A 22,503-nucleotide genomic window follows, 5' to 3' on the forward strand; every position below is an offset into this window, starting at 1 on the left:
CTGCCAACGGTTATGGAGGAAGACGGGTCACCAAAGTGGCACATTTATTGTATACTTAGCACAAAATGACCACAAGAGTGAACAAAATATGCTGAAAGGGATGCAAAATGAACATTGTTTCACACATAGAAATGTGAAATAAACAAGAACTGACACAAAATGGTCAGAAAAGGATATGACAAAGCACAGAGGGATGCAAAATCAGCATTACTAAACAAGGGTAATCAGATGCTAGGGATGCCAAATGAGTCGAACAAATCACAAAAGTATGCTGAAGTTGTCAAATAGATGAAAAGTGAGACCCAATAGACACAAAAAAATGACAACCAAGGGATGCTAAATGAGGGGCACAAAATGACCACGTAGCGGTACAAAATGTATGTAGAGGGATACAAAATGAATAGACAGCAAATACCCAATACAAGGAGTGAAAAAAAGAGTTCAAAAAGACACAGAAAAATAACAAAATTATGAACAGAAAGTCATTAGACCTAACCAAGAAGGATGCAAAATGACTAATGTGGGATTCAAGTTGATACACTCTAAATAGTGGAATCCTAAATGAGTAAATAAGATGCCAAATGACCACATTATGAATATTAGCTACAATGAGATGCAAAATGATCAAAAAAGGATGCACAAATGCTTTCAAAACCCACCAAAGAAACAAAAAAGGGGCACAAATAGCTCAACACTAATTGACAACAAAGAAGTTCAACTTGGCAACAGAAGGAAAGAGAATTATTACGAAGCATTTAAAAGCTGAATTATGAAACTGAAAGGGAACATCAAAAAGATTGCATGTCCACATTGAGCATAATTTTGCATCCCATTAATTACAAAGGCATTACAAGTGCAAAAAAGCTGGGGATGCCAAATAAGTCTGAAGAAACTAGAAGAAATCACAAAGTATATTAAAAAGATACCAGGAAAATAATGACAAGAAAATCTAAATGAGGAAAAATTGCCACACGGGATGCCAAATGTTTCCAAAAGATAAAAGAATAATAGCAAAATGTCTTTAAGAAGATGGAAAAAGGCGACAGCGGGATGCAGCATTTGTAATACTTAAAACTACAACAAAGATATTTGATTCAATCGGAGGTGTCATTTTGCATCCCAATTCAAGAAAGGGCCATACAAGTGTCGTCAAATTAAAAAAAAAAAATCTTAAATTAATCTACAAATACAAAATTACTAAAAAGTGATTTAAATGAAGAAGAGGTGTAGATGAATAAACTAAACTAAACTAAAACAAACTAAATTAAATAACTAAAAATAAACTAAATTAAATAAACAAAAATAAACAAAAATAAACAAAAATAAAACACAAGACATGTGAAATGGACAAAGAAGCACATGCAAAATAACCAGCAGAGAATGCAGAGTAACTTCGAGTTCAAGAATGTTTTTAAATGAGTTCTAAAAAGAAGCACAATGGACACAGAAAGGTGCGCACAACGACAAAGGGATGCAAAATCGGTTTCAGGAAGAGAAGAATGCATCGTCAGAGTACATTTAGACCCAACCGAACGGTAAGTGCAGAGCGAGTGCTGCTGTCGGGGCGACGCCGCTCAAGAACACCATCTGCTGTTGTGACATCGCCGTGACGGCGGCGGTCACACGGTCAAGCCCCCAGCGCAGAGGACGGCGCTAATGGAGCTAATTGGTTTGTTGGAGGTGAGGAGAGGAGCGAAGACGTGGCGCCACCCTCCTGTCCCGCGACTCTCTGCAGAGGACGAGCACCCGCTAATTATTCAGTAAGGACGGACCTCAGTTACAGTGAGGACGCCTGGCCTGGAAGGTCTTACAGAGTGGGCGGAGCTTGTGGGCCATTTTGGTCTTTTTACAGTCTGTGTGTTTGTATATTATTTTGTTGTGATTGTCTGACTCTGTCTGGTCATCGTCTGTCTCTTTGTGGTCATTTTATGTCTTTTTATTTCCATATTATGTCTTTTATGGCCATTCCGTGTCATTTTGTGGTCATTTTAAACCTTTTTGTGTCTTTATCCAGTCATTTTTTGTCATAATTCTTTGCCTCATTGAAGCCATTTTATGTCTTTTTCGTGGGCAAGTTGTGTTTTTATGTGTATTTTTGTTTCCTTTGCGATCATTTAATGTCTATATCTGTCATTTTCAGTCTATTGGTGGTCATATTTTGTTCATTGTGTGTCTTTTACAGTCGTTTTGTGGACATTATATATCATTTTGAGGTCATGTTATGTCTTTTTCTGGTCATTTTGCGTCTTTTTACAGTAATGTCTTTCTTTAGGCATTTTACGTCTTTTTGATGGCACTTTGTCTTTTTACAGTCATATGTCTTTTTGAGGCCATTTTATGCCCTTTTGTGGTCATTTTATGTCTTTCTGTGGTCATTTTATGTCTTTTTGTGGACAAATTGTGTAATTTGTGACCATTTTCTCCCATTTGTTGTCAGTCTATATCTTTTTGTTGGAATTGTTTGACCCTTTGTGAAGTAGTGGTCATTTCCTATATATGTTTGGTCATTTTGTACCTTTTGTTGGGTTCTTTGGTTGCCATGTTGTGTGTCTTTGGGTAGTTTGTGTCTTTACGTGGCCAGTTTGTATGTGTGAAGTCATTTTGTGTCTTTTTCTGTGTCTCAGGTATTTTCCTTAAGTGTTGACCGACAGTGTTCTGTCTCTTCATCGTCAATTTGTGTCTTTGTGGACGTTTGGTGTCATTTTGTCGTAACAGTTCGGCTCTTTGTGATCATTTTGTCCCTTTTTGTGTTTTTTTTTTTTTTGTGTCTCCGTGGTGTTTTTCTGACGTGTTGTCTCATTATGTGGACAGACTTTCTTCATTGAAAGTTTCTCCAGTGGTTTTATTTGTAGTTTCTGTGGTTGTTTTGAGGCGTTATTCCTTTAGTGTCCACAGATTAATATTTGCCCTTCGTCTATATTTCATTAAAACAATAAAATCATATGAATTCTTGATCTTGAATCTTTATATTTTTGTGCCTGTTATTTTGTGACTCCTCTTTGAGTTTCTGTCTTCTCTCTCTCTCTCTCTCTCTCTCTCTCTCTCTCTCTCTCTCTCTCTCTCTCTCTCTCTCTCTTCTTCGACACGTCAAACATTTGAACTTTCAGAGAAAATCCCAGGAAACACGACTTTTTCCACTTCTTTGAAATCCTTTTTGTTGAACGGTTCACCACCTCCACGATACATTCTACGGCGAGGTTTATCCACACGGTAACAGGCTCATTACGTTTCACCGCAGTACACTTTTATAACGTGTTGTTTTTTTGTTTGTTTTTTTTACGTTTCACTTTAACCAGATTTACAGAAACTCGACAGGAATCCCCACAGAATATCGGATTCTTATTGAAACAGGCTGTCTTTTACAGCAGTTTATCACCAGCAAATGTGCTAATGAAGCATTTAGTCTGATCTTATACTCAAGTCGGAAGCCCTCTCTTTTCATTCTAATCATCTTTTTAATTACATTTCTCTTTTGTTGCCTTTAATGACCCAATTACTTCTCCTCAGGGCCTTTATGAGCGGAGATGTTTGAACGAGGCGGAGTGTATACATCCCTGATGTGGCCGCGTGTGCTGGTAAATTTAGCCGTAAGAGAAAAGTGTGAAAACATGGAGCGTGTGTGTGTGTATGTGTGTGTGTGTATGTGTGTGTATGTGTGTGTATGTGTGATTGAATATAATTGGCTCCTGAAGGAATTCACCGCTCTTTGTCATTTTCCCCGCATGAGGAGGGGAAAAGTCTTGTCTGTGCAGGAATCTTTGAGCAGAAACGAATGCTGACCGGTGGTCCGGCGTGTTTTTTAAAAAAAAAATTTTTTTGGACCAATCAGCAGCATTTTCCAGCTCGTTATGGAGACAGACAGGTGACACGGAGCTTGACGGACGGACCCGGGCTTCTAATTAAACTCCAATAAAAGCACAGGGGAGGCCGACGGAGACGTTTCCCGCTTCGCCGGCGTTTGTGTTTTTCTCAGCGGTTAACTGCCAATTAGTCCCGCCCCCCTGGTTTTGTGTGGCGAGTGCGGAGAGAGAGGTCGTTAACAACCGGATATCCGGCAACAGCGAAAGAAGGACAAGGAATCACTTTGCTTCCTTGTTCCTGCGGGCCTCGGCCAATCGGAGCCTCCGGTGGACGAACTTGTCAACACACTATGTGTGTGTGTGTGTGTGTGTGTGTGTGTGTGTGTGTGTGTGTGTGTGTGTGTGTGTGTGTGTGTGTGTGTGTGCCAATGCCTCCCCTCATTAATCACATCTTACATCTGTATATTTAGTGCATTAACTCCAGTGGGCGCTATTACAGCACACTGTGACCTGATAAAGTCAAACATGGGAGTTCCTCAGGGTTCTCTCTTAGGACCTATACTCTTCACATTATACACGCTTCCTGTCATGAGTTTTTAGATTTACTATCTTTAATGCTGCTCATGTGCGTTTGTTGGGTTTTTCTCTCTAAAAGAGCCTTGAAATGACTCTGCCGTATTGGTCGCTATATAAATATAATTAAATTTAATTGAAAAATTCAAGGCAACTAATAGAAAATGTCAAGAGGTTACGAGTTAAGCTGTAACTATCAGTTATAATTCAATAATATACAATCATTTGCAGGTATTCTGGAGACACATGCAATAAAAAACGCTATTTAAAAAAAATGCAATTTTTCTTTTTTGTACAAGAAAATCCTTTTAATGAACTAGCGCTAGTACTGTAAAGCATTACGTTTTGATTATTTAGAAACAGAAGCATAGAAAAACCTAAATAAACATGTACTGTATTTTTCTTACAGCTGCTGCACAACAAATCGCCCTTCAAGGGACAAAAAAAATAAAATCAAGAGGATGGTATAGTCCAGGTAATACGGTACTTCAACAACATCCAAACCAATGGAAGGAAGGGGAAAAAATGAAAACCCGCAGGAATCCTTCAAACGCACTTTTTACTGTTGTTGGTTTTTTTTTTTTAACCTTTAAAACACGCCCAGGTTAAAGCGCGAGCCTGCGGAGGGGAAACATCTTTTATTCGATATTTCATCAGCTTCTCATTCCGGCTCGGAGACTCATTAATCCTCATCAGGAGGGAAACAGGATATCGTGTAGGAACTCCATCAGAGTAATGATGTGGAGCCTTTATATACAGTTTATGAGGAAATGAAGCGTGTGTGTGTGTAGTGTGTGTGTAGTGTGTGTGTAGTGTGGGTGTGTGTGTGTGTGTGTGTGTGTGTGTGTGTGTGTGTGTGTGTGTGTTGTGAGTGTGATGCAGTACTCCCAGCAGCCAGCAGGGGGCGCTGCACAGCTGTACTTCACCCTGTGAGGAGCGTTTCTACCTTTTTTTTTTTTTTTTTTTAAATCTTTGAGTGTTTCTCCCTTTGAAAACCTGTTTTCTTTTTTTTTTTTTTTTTTTTGTTCCTTTCTTACCTTCTACCTCTCACTTTTCTTCTTTTTCTCCCGGCGTGTAGCAACCTACAATTCAATAAAGGGGCTGTTAATAGAAAACCTTTGGCCAATAACGGAATCATTTTAAATGTTATAAAGCCAATAATGTAGAAGAATAGAGAGGGAGAGAGAGAGAGAGAGAGAGAGAGAGAGAGAGAGAGAGAGAGAGAGAGAGAGAGAGAGAGAGAGAGAGAGAGAGCTGGGCACTGTGTATACTCAATGAGTCATTATGATAATTACAGCCATTATACTTATTTTTGATCATCAAACTGCCATAAAGGTTTTACTGGCTGCCGGCGTTATACTTTCAAAGGCTGTTTCTGTAAAGTAATCGTCATATTATATATAAATATATAAATAGATACGTTACATGATGTTTTGCTTTTTGAGGAAGTCGTGAAAACTGCTTCCGCTGCCATTTATTGACGTTCTTCAGTGGTTGTGTTTCTCTTCTTGTCCTTTTGTGTCCATTTTTGATGACATCATAGCGTGTGTCCTACCTGGTGTTCTTTGGTGATATTCTGTGACTATTTCCTCTACGTTTTCTTTTTTATTTATTTATTGTTTGGTCACTTTCGTTTGACTGTTTTGTCATTTTCCGTTTTCTTTTGCTCATCTTGTGCCGTTTTGTGGCGTTTGAATGATGTTTATTTATTTATTTATTTATTTATTTAATTATTTAATTATTTATTTATTTATTTATTTATTTATTTATTTATCTATTTATTTATTTATTTATTTATTTATTTATTTATTTATTTATTTATTTATTTATTTATTTATTTATTTATTTATTTATTTATTTATTTCCGCCGTTTTCTTTCATTTCGTGTCACACTTTCAAAAACATATCCGGCAATTTCGCCTGCAGGTTGTATTGTGTCGTCCCGGCTCGGGCTTGTGAATCACACCAAGTGAAAACAACACAGGTTCATTTTCCTGAAAAGAAAAAAAAAAAAAGGAAACAAGCTGGTGACACGCTGATGCAACATATGTTGTTGTGGAAAGCGGCACAGCTGGATCATCCGACAGCTGGACTTTTTGTTTTCGTCATCAAAGTTCAGCTTCTCTGATTGTCTGTATTTCCTCCTGTACTCCGCTCACTACTTGATACAAAGTATCACAGAAAATATAGAAATAACAATCAGACGCGTACCCTGTGAGCTCAGCTGTTTGTTGCTGATTCTTGTCAGTATGAAGTGTTGACATCAAGATTATAGAGCATCTTCCTCTACTAACTTCCAGATTATAGAGCATCTTTCACCTAACAGCCAGATTTTAGAGCATCTTCCACCTAACATCCAGATTATAGAGCATCTTCCTCTACTAATATCCAGATTATAGAGCATCTTCCACCCATCAGCCAGATTATAGAGCAGCGTCCTCTACTAACATCCAGATTGTAGAGCATCTTCCTCCACTAACATCCAGATTATAGAGCATCTCCCTCCTAACATCCAGATCATAGAGCATCTTCCTCGACTAACATCCAAATTTTAGAGCATCTTCCACCTAACATCAAGATTATAGAGCATCTTCCTCTACTAACTTCCAGATTATAGAGCATCTTTCACCTAACAGACAGATTTCTAGAGCATCTTCCACCTAACATCCAGATTATAGAGCATCTTCCTCTACTAATATCCAGATTATAGAGCATATTCCACCTATCAGCCAGATTATAGAGCAGCTTCCTCTACTAACATCCAGATTGTAGAGCATCTTCCTCCACTAACATCCAGATCATAGAGCATCTTCCTCGACTAACATCCAGATTTTAGAGCATCTTCCACCTAACATCAAGAGTATAGAGCATCTTCCTCTACTAACCTCCAGATTATAGAGCATCTTTCACCTAACAGACAGATTTTAGAGCATCTTCCACCTAACATCCAGATTATAGAGCATCTTCCTCTACTAATATCCAGATTATAGAGCATCTTCCACCTATCAGCCAGATTATAGAGCAGCTTCCTCTACTAACATTCAGATTGTAGAGCATCTTCCTCTACTAACAGCCAGATTGTAGAGCATCTTCCTCCTAACATCCAGATTATAGAGCACCGTCCCCTCTAACATCCAGATTGTAGAGCATCTCCCCCACTAACATCCAGATTATAGAGCATCTCCCCCACTAACAGCCAGATTGTAGAGCATTTCCCTCCACTAACATCCAGATTATAGAGCATCTCCCCCACAGACATCCAGATTATAGAGCATCTACCGCCACTAACATCCAGATTATAGAGCATATTCCTCCTAACATCCAGATTATAGAGCATATTCCCCTCTAACATCCAGATTGTAGAGCATCTTCCTCCCACCAACATCCAGATTTTAGAGCATTTTCCTCCACTAACATCAAAATTATAGAGTATCTTCCTCCCTCCTAACGTCCAGATTATAGAGCATCTCAAGCTCTGAAAAAAAGTGGTCAGATGAGAGTATGACGAAGTAACTAAGTAACGCATTACCGGCATCACCAACAGTGACACAGCGATATTTCCAGTACCAACACAGGAAGTAGTTACTTTTCATCCGCAGTAACTTCACCACTCTTCCAAAGTTCTCGTAGTAAATTTCAGGGATTTCAGGAGAGCGTCCACCTCCTTGTTTCTGAAGTTTCATCCTCGACCCAGACTTCTAATAATCCTGCCGACAACATCCCCTCGCTCTTGTTTACTTTTTAAATATCTTTTCATTACTTCCCCGCCTCCTCATCGTCTCCTTTAAGACCCGAGCACCATTCTTTATCCCCGCCCGACTCGGCCTCTCCTCACCCTGTCCAGATTAGAAATGGGACTTCCGTCCGATGAATGGATGGGTCTGAACAGATGGGTGGCCTAATTCCAGCCGCCCTCCTCCTCTCTATCGATCGGTCCATCCCTCCTTCAATAACCCATCACCCATCCATCAGCGTCTGGAAAAGAGAACGAGGAGGAGGAGGAGGAGGAGGATGAGGAGGAGGACTCTGGTCGAGCTAAATGCATCTGAACGCCTGCTGGGTATTTTTCTTGTTGGCTGCAGATACTTTAAAAGATAATGAGGAGAGAAACTGCGAGGATCCCTGCTGCTCGAGCATGAAGCCTTCACTCCTCGCCCTGCTTCATTTTATTTATTTATTTATTTATTTTGCACTCCAGAACATGGTGGAAGTGCATTATTGAAAGCAGTGGCAGCGGCAAACCTCAAAACAAAAGAGGCTCTTCTCAAAGCGCCAAGTTTGTAGCTTTAAATTCAAACCTTCCAATACTCGCTTTAACCCTTAAAACGCTTTAAGACGGTTATGTGACCTTCTCTCTCTCTGGAATATCAGACGTAAAACCTCAAGCCCTCTCGAGTGGGATCGATTTGTAAACATGCCTCCATTCACAATATTTATCCTGTATTTGCACACGCACCGACACCAGTATCAGGGCCGATACTCCACCGAGTACCTGTTCCCACCGGAAAAAACATCCCCGATACCGCCTGACGGGTACTACGTGATGTGTGTCCGGAGGTAGTGATGTCGTCGCGCCACCTCTCGAGCCCGATATCGTCCTCTCCATTTTGGGTGTATTTCTGTGGCAGTGTTATATATAGCGCCCCCTATAGGCCTGGCATGTATACCACATCATTTGGAGTCATTTTTGTGGTTGGCCAAATTTTTTTAAAAGGACAACGGGAAGAATAAAGATCGTTTTTGCTCATGTGGACGGGGCCTTAATCACCAGCAGAGTGAGCTGGTGTTGCGGGATAACTGGTTTCCCTGTTAACTGGTGACCGACTTTCTTTAGTGTGTAGTGAAAGCACACGTACGCCGTTTAGTTGAATCCACGAGAAAGTTTCAAAGTTCGCCACTGTTCGGGAATCTCATTTCAAACATCTGCCGCCTTAGCTCCTGATCAGCGCAGAAGCTCGCGGCAGCCCGTCGGCGGGGCTGACGAAGGCAGGCGAGGTCCGTTCCCTCCCGTGGCTGAGCAGAGCCTGACGTATTGATCCCCTGATGGGGTGGTCACCTTGGCTCAGCGCGAGCGTGCTTTGGATGCAGCCCATCCAGTCTCCGCACAGAGCTCCCCATCTGACGCCGCCGCCGCCGCCGCGCCTCCTTTCCCCACTTTTCTCAAAGCTCCCGAGTCAGCAAAGTTCCGCCGGAAACTCGCCGTCATATTTATAGCTGCACGCGGATCTGATTACTTCACAGTTTGTAAGCAAATACAAGAGATTTTTTTTTGTATACAGCCTGACACCTTCGCATTCTATTGTGCCGAAAAAACCTGGAATTTCTCATCGGGGGAAAAACGCAATAAATCAGTCTGTATTACAGTTTTATGTGAATAGTCTTGCCAAAAAAAAAATAGAAAAAAAAAAAATCTGTTATATTGAGAGTTTGTTTGGTGCAAAGTCGTGTAAAATAAGAGTGCAGCACATTCGAAAAACAAGCTTCTTTTTTTTTATCGCGAGCATAGCACCACGGATGAATTTTTATTCCTGCACTTCTTTTCAAAGAGGAGGGAACGTGTGTGTGTGTGTGTGTGTGTGTGTGTGTGTGTGTGTGTGTGTGTGTGTGTGTGTGTGTGTAGGAGCGTGTGAGCGTGCGTGCGTGAGCAGCAGGTAATCGGCTCAGCACAGAGCTCAGAGACCTGTCCTAGGGGATTGTGGGTATTTTCATGTGTCAATTCACATCAGGTTCAACATGAGAGAGTTCAAAACACACGCGCGCACGCACACACACACACACACACACACACACACACACACACACACACACACACACACACACACACACACACACACACACACACACACACACACACACACACACACACACACACACACACACACACGTCTGTCTTTTTGTGTGTGTGTGTGTGTATACGTGAGCGTGTGATTCTCTCTCCAGGTGTATTAATCATCCAGGTGTAGAGTCAGCACTGTGTCAGAGAGCCCACACACACACACACACACACACACACACACACACACACACACACACACACACACACACAGAAGGTGAAACTCTTGAGTGTGTCCTTGCCTGCACCACTGAGCTGCCACTCACAGCGGGTCCGCAGAGCGACACAACAACACAATCCTCGGCAATATGAGATGAATTCAGTAAACAAGCAAACAACGGCGGCGGCGGATGGCGGCGGCGGCGGCGGCAGTGAGGTTGTAAATCCCTCCAACAACGAGTCAAACTGTTCCTCATTTGCATAGAGCACAGCGCCAGCCAATCAGTTAACCGGTGTTTGGGATAAAACAGGTTTTCATGTCGATGTCAGGAATCAGTTCCCGATTAATGGAGCGCTGTGAACAGGAGGGTTGTGACATAGTAACCATGACAACGACACTGCCAGCTAATGCTAACGGCTTACATTTTATCTATACTGTATATAAACACGCTGATTTAGCAGTTTTATTTCATTCAGCTCATTAAGCAGGCCAGAGGTTAGATCACCACCAACGAGGCAGTCCTCCTCCAGCAAACAGGAGTTTAGTGAAATAGTTGTTAAATTTACTAATGCCGAAAGTCTGTTCAGCAAGCAAGAGCGACACAGAGACAAAGAACCGGCGTCAACCGCTCCTGGCTTTGAGTCTTCTCTTGGGCTTAAAATAACCGTCCCGAAGATATTTCCAATTCTGGCGGCAGACGTTCTCCTCCTTCCCTAAAGTTTTTTTATATTTCACCCCAGGAGTTCTGAGGCGTCTGGCTATCTATATAGTCTTTTAAATTGGTAATTGAACAGATCGGGATGCCGACGGATCTCCTCACTCAAACGCTCCTCAAAGTAGGCGTCCATTGTTGCTCCGGCGCATGCGTGGTCGGTGCGTTGTGTCCATGGCATGGACCAACGCGCACCATGCGCACGCATAGAAAGTATGAATCGGCCTTAACGGATGGAGGATGTGCTAATGACAGTCTCATCTGCCAAAAAAGAAAGAGACAGCCTTGGAGCAAGAGTGCATACTCGCTAATGCTAACGTTACATACAGTGGGGCATCTTTTCTGTTGTTATCAAGCGTTAGTACAGAAATAAAAAGATGGCCATCCTCAAATAAGCAAATGTTTAGTTTGAAAAGTTATGCTTGACTCCTGACAATGGAATAAATAGTAAGTAAGTAAGTAAGTAAGAAGTAATGAGTTTCTTCAGTCAGGATATTTGGTGAAGCTACATTGAGATTATAGAACAGTCGTTGGCAACTGTTGGTCCGCGGGCCAAAACGGAATAATATCTGTCCTGACAGATGATTTAGGAAATCTGAAGCACCTGTTTCACAGAGGCAATAATTGCATCCATTGACCATCAGTCGGCTGTTAGCTTAGCCACTGGCATCAATAGGTGACCTCTTGTTAGTTTCTATCCAGAACGCACGGCGTTGTCATTTTCTCCACCATCCAGGAAGTTGAGATTGCATCGCGCCTCGTGATGTTGGAGTACGAACTAATCATTCAAAGCCCACCTAGCTAGTTCGCCAGTGTCAGTCAGCTGTTACCTTAGCCACTGCCGCCATTATGCAGGCTCTCTGCACCCTCTTGTGGGTGTAAAGAAAACTCCAAACTGCCCCCCATTGGCCAGTACGCTATTCAATTGCTGACACAAATATTGGCCAAAGGCCATATCAAGTTCCTGACGCCTGTTATAAAGTATCTTCCTCCCACCAAGTGATGTCTAATCTCTGTTACAGCTAACTCGATGGGTTCACTTTTAAATTACGCCATTTTGGGGGTCATTAATATTTACACCGTGACAAACAACCAACACACAAGAAATTCCAACTGGAAATATTAATCTATACGCCGATGACACAGCCATCTATCACTCCACACTTACAGTTAAGCTTTTGAATAATTGCAGCACGCTTTTATTAGAGCAGAAGAGCAGGCCCGTCCGTTAGAACCTGTTCCGTTCATAAACAAACTGAGAAATAAGCGATAGGCGGTGTTAATGCGTATGGATTTGTTTGCAGAGACACGGGAGTTGACCTGTTTCTGACACCGCGTGATAGATGACTGTGAGACATGTGCATTTGTCCTCATTGTGACGGATGACGCTGTCAGGCTGCTTCACTTTTCCTTCAGACTTCAGGAGCTCTTTAATATAAATTAAAGTGTGCTGTTCTTCCGGTTGCCCCCACCCCCACCCCTCCCTCCCCTCATCTGTCTGCGGGCAGCCCTGTAATAGATCCTCTGTCACCGCCGCCCACAGGTCATCTTCTCCCCTCTTCCCTGCAGGAGGTGCATGGTGGAGCTTTGATCTCCCTCCAGATCGGACACGTCGGCTGATTCTATTAATTCCTTATTGCCCTGGCTACCCCCGCCAACCTGCTGGGGGCAGCGGCGAGCACTGTGATGAAACGTAGTCCGATCTCAACGGCCACCTACCGACCCGTCATCCCGCACACGCTCAAAGATTCTGACTTTCAGAATCTTTGTAAAACTAATAAATGGAGGAAAACTAATAAAACAATAAAAACTGGAACAAAACAAACAAACACAAGATCAAAGTAGTTTGGTAAAAAAAATAAAAAATAACAGCAGGATATAGGAAGTGACACGTGAAATCTAAACAACAAGCGCCTACCAGGACAAGAGCTTCTGTTAATGCAAAAGCTAATGCTATAAATCAGGTCTTTAAACAGGGGCACATGCTCTAGGATGGGGCTGAACAAACGCATGTTTAATGAGTGAGAACTCTGATATTAATGATATGAATGTAAGATAAATACAGATAGAAGTAGTCGCATTACAGCAACATGTCATTTTTCAGCATGTCGTCACATGCTCGCTTCAGAATGTCGCAAAGTCCATGATGATGAAGATCATTTTCATCCTGTAAGCGATGTTTTAAGCCCGGAGAGGAACTAAGTGTTGATAAAAGCAGTGTTATGACAGAAGAGCACTTCTTTTTGTTTTTAACCTGAGGGGTCTGTTTTTTCCTCTAATGGAACATTTCCCTCCATTAAAACCCCTCTTGTGTTGTTTTCGTGTCATTTCTGACCTTTGGAAGTGATCCCGTGTTGCGAACTTGAATTTTGAATAAAAGCTGTTTAAAACTCTCGAAATCTGTTGTAAAATTTCCACTGAGGACATGTCGGGAGAGTTTTAAACACTTTCTGTTGTGTGTGTGTGTGTGTGTCCTCTGTGGGCCGTCGTTCAGTCATAATGCATGAAATTACACGGATTAAGGTTTAAATATAAAAGAGCTTGTGTTGAATTTATGAGATCAAAGCCTCCATTTTTAACTTTGGCCTTTAAAATGTGTGTCAAACTTCCACCGCCATTTTGGGAAAGTCGGGATCTTGGGTTGCTCAGGTTTCGTCCTCGGGGCCAGGTCCACTGTCCTCGTCCTCCTCCTTCTTCTCTGGTGGTCGACCTTGGCTCTCCTCCTCATCCTCCGTCGTCGTGTCCTCCTCATCCTCCTCTTCCTCCTCATCTCCCCCCTGTGATTGTCTGAGTATGAGTGTAATTAAAGCTCATTCATCTTTTCTGCCACAAGAAGTCAAGGACGAGACCGACACACACACACACACACACACACACACACACACACACACACACACACACACACACACACACACACACACACACACACACACACACACACACACACACACACACACACACACACACACACCCGCACACACCTGCACGCAGTCTCTCATTGTCGAGATAATTTGGGGAAATCCTCCTTTAATCACGATTCAGATGTGGGGCCGTTTAGCACCACGGCAACGAGCAACCGTGCGATAAGCGATTCAAGGTAAAAGTCGGGAGCGTCGAAGAAAAGCTCCACTGGGGAGCCACTTTTAAAAAGCGACGGCTGCACCGGCTGTGAGGACCGTCGTGTAAATGGAAAAACCAAAAAGGATGCAAAGGATATTTTAATGGTTTCACTTGTTTTTTGTGTAAACAGGACCTGTGAACGTACTTCTAATAAATCAGCCGTTAGGATGAAAATCATTTTATTTTGAAAATACAGGAAGTGTTGCATTCAACGTGATTGTAGCATCGTTCGCACAGTATTAGCTTTGATTACCGAGTTGTAAAGAGGGCAGGCGAGGCGTCGCCCCGGATTCAAACCTGCGACCCTGACAAAGGCTCGGACTGATGATGTCATCCGGTAACCGGTGGACTGTTTCTGAGGCCAGGCCGAGAGGTTTGTGTCGCCGTGGCGATCGCTTGCTGAGCCATCCATCAAATTACCGTGGCAACCGCCGCGTCCATCACCCCCATCCATCATCGGAGGGGATGCACAAGAGGGACGGAACAGGAGGAGAAGAGAGGGAGGAGAGGGAGAGGAGGACAGAATAAAAGAGGAGAGAGGACGAAGAGAAAGTAAAGAGAAGAACGATGGGAGGAGAAGGGATGAAACAACTTGTAGAAGGAGGGAAGGAAAAAAGAAAGAATCAAATGAGGGAAAAAGAAGGTGGAAGGAAGGAAAGAAGGAAGAGAGGAAAGAAGGAAGAAAGAGACGCACAGAGGAATGAAGGAAGGAAAGAAGGCAGAGGGGAAGATGGGAAGAAAGATTGGGTAAAGGAAGGAGGGAAGAGAAGAATCAAGAAAAAGTAAGACAAGAGAAGGAGAACAAGAAGCCAGGAATGGATAAAAATGATTGAAATAAAACAGATAAAAGGTGAGAAGTGGTGATAAAAGAGGGTGATAATTGGAAGGAGGAGAAGTGGGGGAGAGAGAAGAGAAAAAAAGAAAGAAAGGATAAAGACGTGCCGGCGAGGAGAGAAGAAATAAATATGAGATGAAATGAAGCCACAGAGGGAAGCAGAGAATCATTCAGACTCACTCGAGTCAAGGTGAACTTGTAAATTGTGTCGTAATTCCCCAAACTGTCTCAGACACACACACACACACACACACACACACACACACACACACACACACACACACACACACACACACACACACACACACACACACACACACACACACACACACACACACACACACACACACACACACACACACACACGGAAACTGATGGAGGGGATGAAGGCAAATCCTCCGAGACAGAAGGAAGAAATGACAGGAAAGACGACAAAAAAAAACAACACATTCTCCGTCTCTGCAGGTTTGAAACGTAAACTTAATTCTGTTAGTTTGTGTGTGTCAGGTCAGTTTAGGACGAGCGGGGGAGGAGGAAGAGAGAGAGAGAGAGAGAGAGAGAGAGAGAGATGCAAAGGGAGGTAAACGAGGGGAAGCCGGGAGGTGGAGAGGTGGAGGGGAGGAGCCTGGAGACATGCAAGAGGGCAAAAGAGGAGGATTTAGGAGTGGAAATAAGACAGGGGAAAGAAAACAAAGGTGGAGGGAGAATAAATAAGACAAGACAAGGAGAGAGGTGGAGGGGAATAATAAAAAAGATATATCAGGGAAGGAAAAAAAAAAAAGAAGTGGGAGAATAAAAAGGCAACATTAAGACAGAATTGGGATCCGGAGTGAGAAAAGAACAACAACGGTCAAGAAAAGCATGAAGCGGTGGGCCGGAGCGGTCAGAGGGCAAAGACAATCAAGATTCATAGTTAGATTCTACTTCCGAACGAAGAAGCATCATTTTATGTGTTTTCGTCTCAGAAAAAGTTTTGCGTTTCCACGGCAACGTTTCGAAGACGATGTCAGTTACACGGCAACGGCAGAAGCGATGTCGTTGTAACACGATGGAGAGTCCCGGGCTTTCGTATGAACAGATGAAGAATTGGATGCTCGTCGGGGAGAATCTCTCAACTTGTAAAACTACCGATGTGGACGGAAAGAGGACAATAGGGACTGGGACTCATGCAACTCCGGAGGACGCCATGTCTCTTATTGTCCATTCATTCACGCATGTGCAGAAGAACGTACTACAGCTGTGGTAGCGTTTAAGAAAAGTTAGGTTGTTTTTTTTTCCCATTTCCACGGAGACGGAAAAGTTGAGCATGCCACCATCGGGTTCACGGGTTACAGGGGCAGCCCTCGCCGCTACATGAACCCCCGGGTGGAGGGGGATGGGGGCCAGCTGCGGTCACCAGGCTCGCCCTCCTCATCCACGCGTCCGTTGCTGCTGCCGCCGCCTCCGCCCACCTGGTCTGGGCCGTCGTCTCCACCCTCGTGGACTTCTTTTAAGCAGGAGTCCATAAATGCCAAAAAAGAAAAACCTGGAACTTATTTCATACTTTTTTGCAGTATTTCAGTGTGACGCAAAGCGAGCACGATAAGATGCGCGAGGATGAATTGAGAGGAAGCAGATCTCTGCGACCATATTTGGCATTTTGCTCCAACTTCCTTTCCGTTCGGATTAATGAGTTGTGTCACCGCCATCTGCCTCCGTCTCGCGGCTCCTCAGCCTCGCCCTTGTTTTACAGCTTCATCCCGCCATCATCAATTAGAAACAAACTACCCGCCGCCCGTCTTTCCCCTCTCACCCCCACCCCTCCTCCCCACCCATCACACCCTCGCGTTTCAGCCGAAGCTTCTCCTCCCCGCGGATTCGCCTGCAGAGACGATTATCGACGCGCAAGACGCCGGTAATCTGTAATGAAACGGTGTGAATATGAACGTTCGGAGTGTTTGGAGGTTAAGAAGACAACGCGACGTTTCATCGATTCCTCGATTGAGCTGCGAGGACGACCGACCGTGTCCGAGAGAGAAAGATTAAAACTTTACCTTCATGGGTCAGTTGTGTTTTTCAGGAGGTGAGTCTTTTTGAAAAGACTCTGATTCTGTCGCAACTTTTCGGCGACGCTGCGACTGCGCACAGCCGCCGTTGTAAAATAGTTCTTCTGCACATGCTCAGTCACAAACATGGCGGCCTCCCAGGGAGCGTCAAAGAAAAGTTCCACCTCGGGAGCAGTTTTGAAAAAGTCGTGGTTGCAGTGGCTCTGAGCGTCCGACGCCCAAAAACATTTTAAAGTACTTCAAGTGAAGCGTTTTGTTGTCGCTCCAGATGCAACGTTTGACTTTCAGACTTTTACCGCTGCAGTCGAAGTCAGAACTATTTGATATTCTCTCATTAATTATGTAATCCATTACATTCAGACCTGCTGTGATGATTTGCCAGTTAAAGGCGGGCTCCGCCCTCGCCGACCTTACTGAATGGCTGCATCCTGCCCCCCCACCCACCCACCCTCCTCTGGTGCCACCTGCTAGCCCCCCGGCTACCTGCTGCTGCCGCCCCATCGGAGAGGCGAACACGGGGAAGAAGAGTAACGGAGGATTCTGGAGACGAGGATACAAATAGAGGAGGGAACCCCCCACCCGCAACAAATAGATACAGAAAGGGGGGATAAATAAAGTGGATTTGGGGGGAGTGGAAGCAGAAGCGACTGCCTGGTGTCGCCTCTTTGAACACGTTTTGGGGAAGAAACACAGATCACATCTGCCAGGGCGAGACGTCCGTTGTCACACCGCCCAGCTTTTAATCCCCGCCTCTAAACGAGACGACGGACTGACTGCTTGTCTGTGAATCGTCCTCCGACAACTTGCCGGGTACTTTGTGTCTCCGCGTTGCCGCATCATCATCGCGGGGAAGACGCGGGAGGCGTTGCAGGTCGGGGGACGTCCGAGAGCAATGATGACAGGACGAATGGACGTGAACAGACAGGTTTTTACTGTGAAAAGGGAGTTGTGGCACGAGCGCTCGCCACCCTCGGGTCCACACACAGAGGGACGGAGACAGACCTTCCAAAGCCCGTTCTTTATTAAATCGAATCACCAACACACTCCATCACACAGCTTTATGTGTTATTCCTGCGCCGGCCCCCATAAAAAATATATACAATGATATACAAAAACTGATGATCCAGGTTATTCCTCATTTATTTGACGGATATTCACCCAGTCTGGTCTTGAAGTTGGTTTTCCATTGGAAGGGACGGCTCACAACGCGCAACACAGTGTTGAACTGTTCGCACATTGTTTATTAGACGTGAAGTGTTCGATTCAGGTGGATTCGGACTTCTACTGTCGGCCTTTTGCTTTTCAAAAGCTTTAGAAATGTATATCGACACACCAGCTATGATGGACCGAACCAAAAAATAATTCTTCTGACAGATGTACAAGTTCATTTCGAGTTCATCTGGATGCATAAATAATACATATTTTATTGCCTTTTGCTCGTGTTCATACAGAATTATTCTCTTTCTGGAATAAAAGTTTCGGGGAAAGTAGTCTGAGTGTCATATTTCAGTCAGGTTTGAGATTTTAGAGTCGGGTTGTGTCCCAGAAGATTTTACACATGTTTTTAAAGATTGACTTTCTAATGGTTTTCAAACAGTGATGTTTGTCCCCAAAGCCTGTGTGTGAAGTCCGAGAAGTAAAGAAAGTCTGTCGTCTCACTTGCTTGCTCCACTTTTAGCAAATGTGTGCTCGTTCAGGCCAAGCAGGGATTTTCCCTTTGTGATGTCACTTGGGGGGGAAATAACCACTCCCTCTGGTGGTGGACCCTCCCGCAGAGCGCTAAAAAATGTACAAAGATTACTGATGTACTGAATAACTGTTATGGGAGAACCATAACAGTTAGTTTTACGGTTAGCAGTTGCTAGCGTTAGCGACACATACGACCAAACTCAGTGACATTTTCAGACGCGCAATATTTTAAACTCACCATCTTCAGGAGCCTCACCTTCTGGGCAGATTCTGGTTCAAACTGGTTGAACAACAGAGTTTAAATGAGTCAAGGCGATAAATCAACCGTAAATATTTGCACGTGGTACCGGTGTTTCGGATTAACTCCTTTCCCTGTGAAATGTTCAATTGTATAATATGGAACCTTTAAGTGGGTCGCTGCGGTCTTGGTGTTGATATGCTGTAAATGACATGCAGCAAACACAGCTGAAAAGTTAAGTTTGGACTCCTTCAATCTTAAATGACTCAACACTCTGGCCTTTTTTTTTACTCATCTGCAAAAAAAAAAAAAAAAAAAAAAAAAAAAACTAACTCAAAAGACCAAATTGCTGTGACCTTTACCGAACACACTCCGGCCGAAGTGCTAATGAAGCGTAAATTGTTGTGTGTGGTTGGTGAAGGTGGAGTAATGAACCCAAAAGGCCATTTTTACAGAACCGCTGCTAAAATGAAGCTTTTTGGATGTTGTTGTTTTTTTTCTCTCTCATCACTTCATAAAAAAACAACAAAAACCCTAAAGATGGCTTCCTGTCAGTTTTTCAGGCAATCACATTCTCTTGTTTGTTCTTCTGCTGACTAAATCTGATGTAACATTCAATCAGGTGCAGGTAAAGGCCAACAACAGTCAAGAAAGTACTCAGTTTTAATAAGGAACAGTTTAGATCCGACAGGAATCATAAGGATCGACATTCAATCACGTACAGACAGCGAGAATCAAGAGCCTTTAATAATTTGAATGCAGAGAAAACAAGGAAAAACAAGAGCCAAGATAGAGAGTTGCCAGTTTCGATAAAGAGAAGCCAAAGGCTACAAGAGTCAAGATAGGTTCCTGCCACATTCAGACACAAAAGGGCAAAAGAACTAAGAATCAAGACTGTTCTGTCATTTGAAACTCGTCCAAGCAACAACCAACCAGAGTCTAGATAGACATGGTCCAGTTTAGACGAGCCGCAGGAGGCAGATTATTTATGTGTCCTATACGTACAGCAGATAGAAGCAGGGCTGAAAAAAGTGCTCACTATTTTTCATGAGAAACCACAGGACAACGTCAATCAAGATCTGTTACATCTTTACAAACACAAACAAATGCCGACAAAAGTCAAAGTAGTTGTGCGACACGTTCCGTCCACATGGGCAAAGGATGACATGAGTCAAGATATTCATCTACCAGATGTGACAAAACATACAAGCCGAGGCCCGGGAAGACGCAAGATGGTTATCCGCTATTTCTAATCAGGCACAAGCAAAGGCAAGATTGTTATCGGACAAATTCAATCACATTCCCACAAAGGCCAACAATAATCTGCATAATTTCAATCTGGAGGACACAAGACACAATAACTGCTTATTGCCAGTTTCAAAATGTGCTTAGTTATATTTGTTAACGCGGACAAGCCGTCAAAGTATAAAGTAAAATCATCATCATCATCATCAAAGTAGAAACCAGGCTGGACTGCGCTTATTTACCCTTACAGGATACCTGGCATGTGACCCAGGTACGTCGTTAGACCATCTTTGCATCTTGAACGGATTAAATGTCCCAGAAATGTGCCGGGTTTGGGGGCGGGGCTTACCCAAAGGTCTCGATAATTTCAAGCAGGAACAGACCACAACTACCATGAGACTCAAAGAGTATCCCTTGTTTTGACCTGGAGCAAGAAAAAGGGCAATTCTATGTCTCGCGTTATCTGTTTAATGTCGTTGTGGCTGATTACGAGAATCCAAGGAGGTGATTTAAAACGCTTCTCCGTGTTCATTTAACGATCAAATTTCACTCAGTCATGATGCACTTTTGAGTTCTGATGGTTCCAAGAAGCTGCCTCGCCGTGAGTTATTCACGATATTGAGCGTTTGCATGAAGGGGAAGGTTGGTGTGGATGCGTCGGTCACCCCTCACTCTATTCCACCGGACTTTTTACTGGTTTTCAGGAGTCAGCATTTCATAATCCCTCAACTAAACCATCAGAATGTGATTCTTCATTGCGTTGCAGTGATGGGGGGGAAGAAAAAAAAAGCCCAACAACAACAACAACAACAAAACAAACAGGTGTCAACGCTTCTGTTTCTATTTGAAGCGGCAGGTCGGCTCTTTTAGAGTTCACAACGTCGTCTTCCTCTGTTCTCTGAGCGCTCCCGTGAATACGGAGCAGCTGTTAGCCCGACGAGCCGCGGATAATTGGCGGACAAGCAGAGTTCGATCGGGAAGCGTTTGAGACTGTGTTTCTCCCATTAAAGAAACAATCTCATATGAATTTGCCTGTTTCTGAAAAAGAGCACACGTCTCCGAGTTAAACATGTCGTCCCGCAGAGCCGAACGCAGCGAGTTTGTTTACATCGAGCCGCGTTACTTATAATGTCTCAGTTATATAATGTCGCACCGACTTCCTGTACCGCCTTTTAGCTCAAGTATAATTCCAGCCTAAGTTTCGGCTTCTTTATTCACCCTGCGCGCTCTCCATATCTTCGTGCTTCAATCGTTCCCTATGGCACATTATTACATTACAGCTCCTTATGAATTACTCATTTCCTCATTTAAAAGCTCATTTAATGATTTATTTATGTAATTGTGATTTATATATGGAACAAGACTGGAAAAGTAGGAAAGCTCCTGGTTATGTAATGAAGCATTGCATCAATGAAATTACAGTCAATTTGACTTTATTTATCAATTAGTGAAACATGAATGAAAAGAAATCCACTTAAATTTGAATTATTTGCATTATGCAGACGCGCCATGTGATGAAGCTTTCTAAACATATTCACGGTTGCTTCCGTTTTTGCACCTATTTTTGTTTGAAATCTCGCTTTTCAAAGTACAGAAAACATGCTTAAAAAAAAAAAGCCGCAACATGAATGCCAATTTAATTTCCCATCCATTAGGTGGCAGTAGTGAGTAGGTCTCTAAAAGTTTTTTTCCCCAAAAATCCAGGCCTGCTGTGTCCTGTTTTGTTGGAATGAGAACTGGAGTATCGTGACACCATCTTGTGGAAGAAACTGGTATCACAAGGCTTTATGACTTGTTGGCTAACTTGCTGACTTAATTGTTATCGCCGTGATTGACAGTTCCTGCGGCCAATCAACGCATACCCAACCTTCGTACCAGACAAAATCTCACATACACTTTCGCAAAGAGAAGATGCAGTATTAGAAAGATTCAGAATGAGCTCTATGTATGATTTTATTTTATTTCTTTTCGAAAAAAATTATAGGAATTGATTTAGCAAAGATTTGGATATGTGAGAATACCAGGCCATAACTCCTTGAAATCTCTCCAGCATAACTCGTGTTTTGTTACATTTTAAGTCAACATTTTGTAAGCAAAGACCGATAACAGTCAAGATAGTGAGCGTTGTCCCCAATTCATTTGCTGGACCTTGTTACCTGCGAAATATTGTAAAATAAGTCGTTTCTTTCAATCAGGCACAGTCAAATGGTTTTCCACCAAATAATGAACGCGTTCGCCACTACGCCTCTGTGT

The sequence above is a fragment of the Lipophrys pholis genome (assembly GCF_963383615.2).
Source record: "Lipophrys pholis genome assembly, chromosome: 22".
Classification (NCBI taxonomy): Eukaryota; Metazoa; Chordata; class Actinopteri; order Blenniiformes; family Blenniidae; genus Lipophrys; species Lipophrys pholis.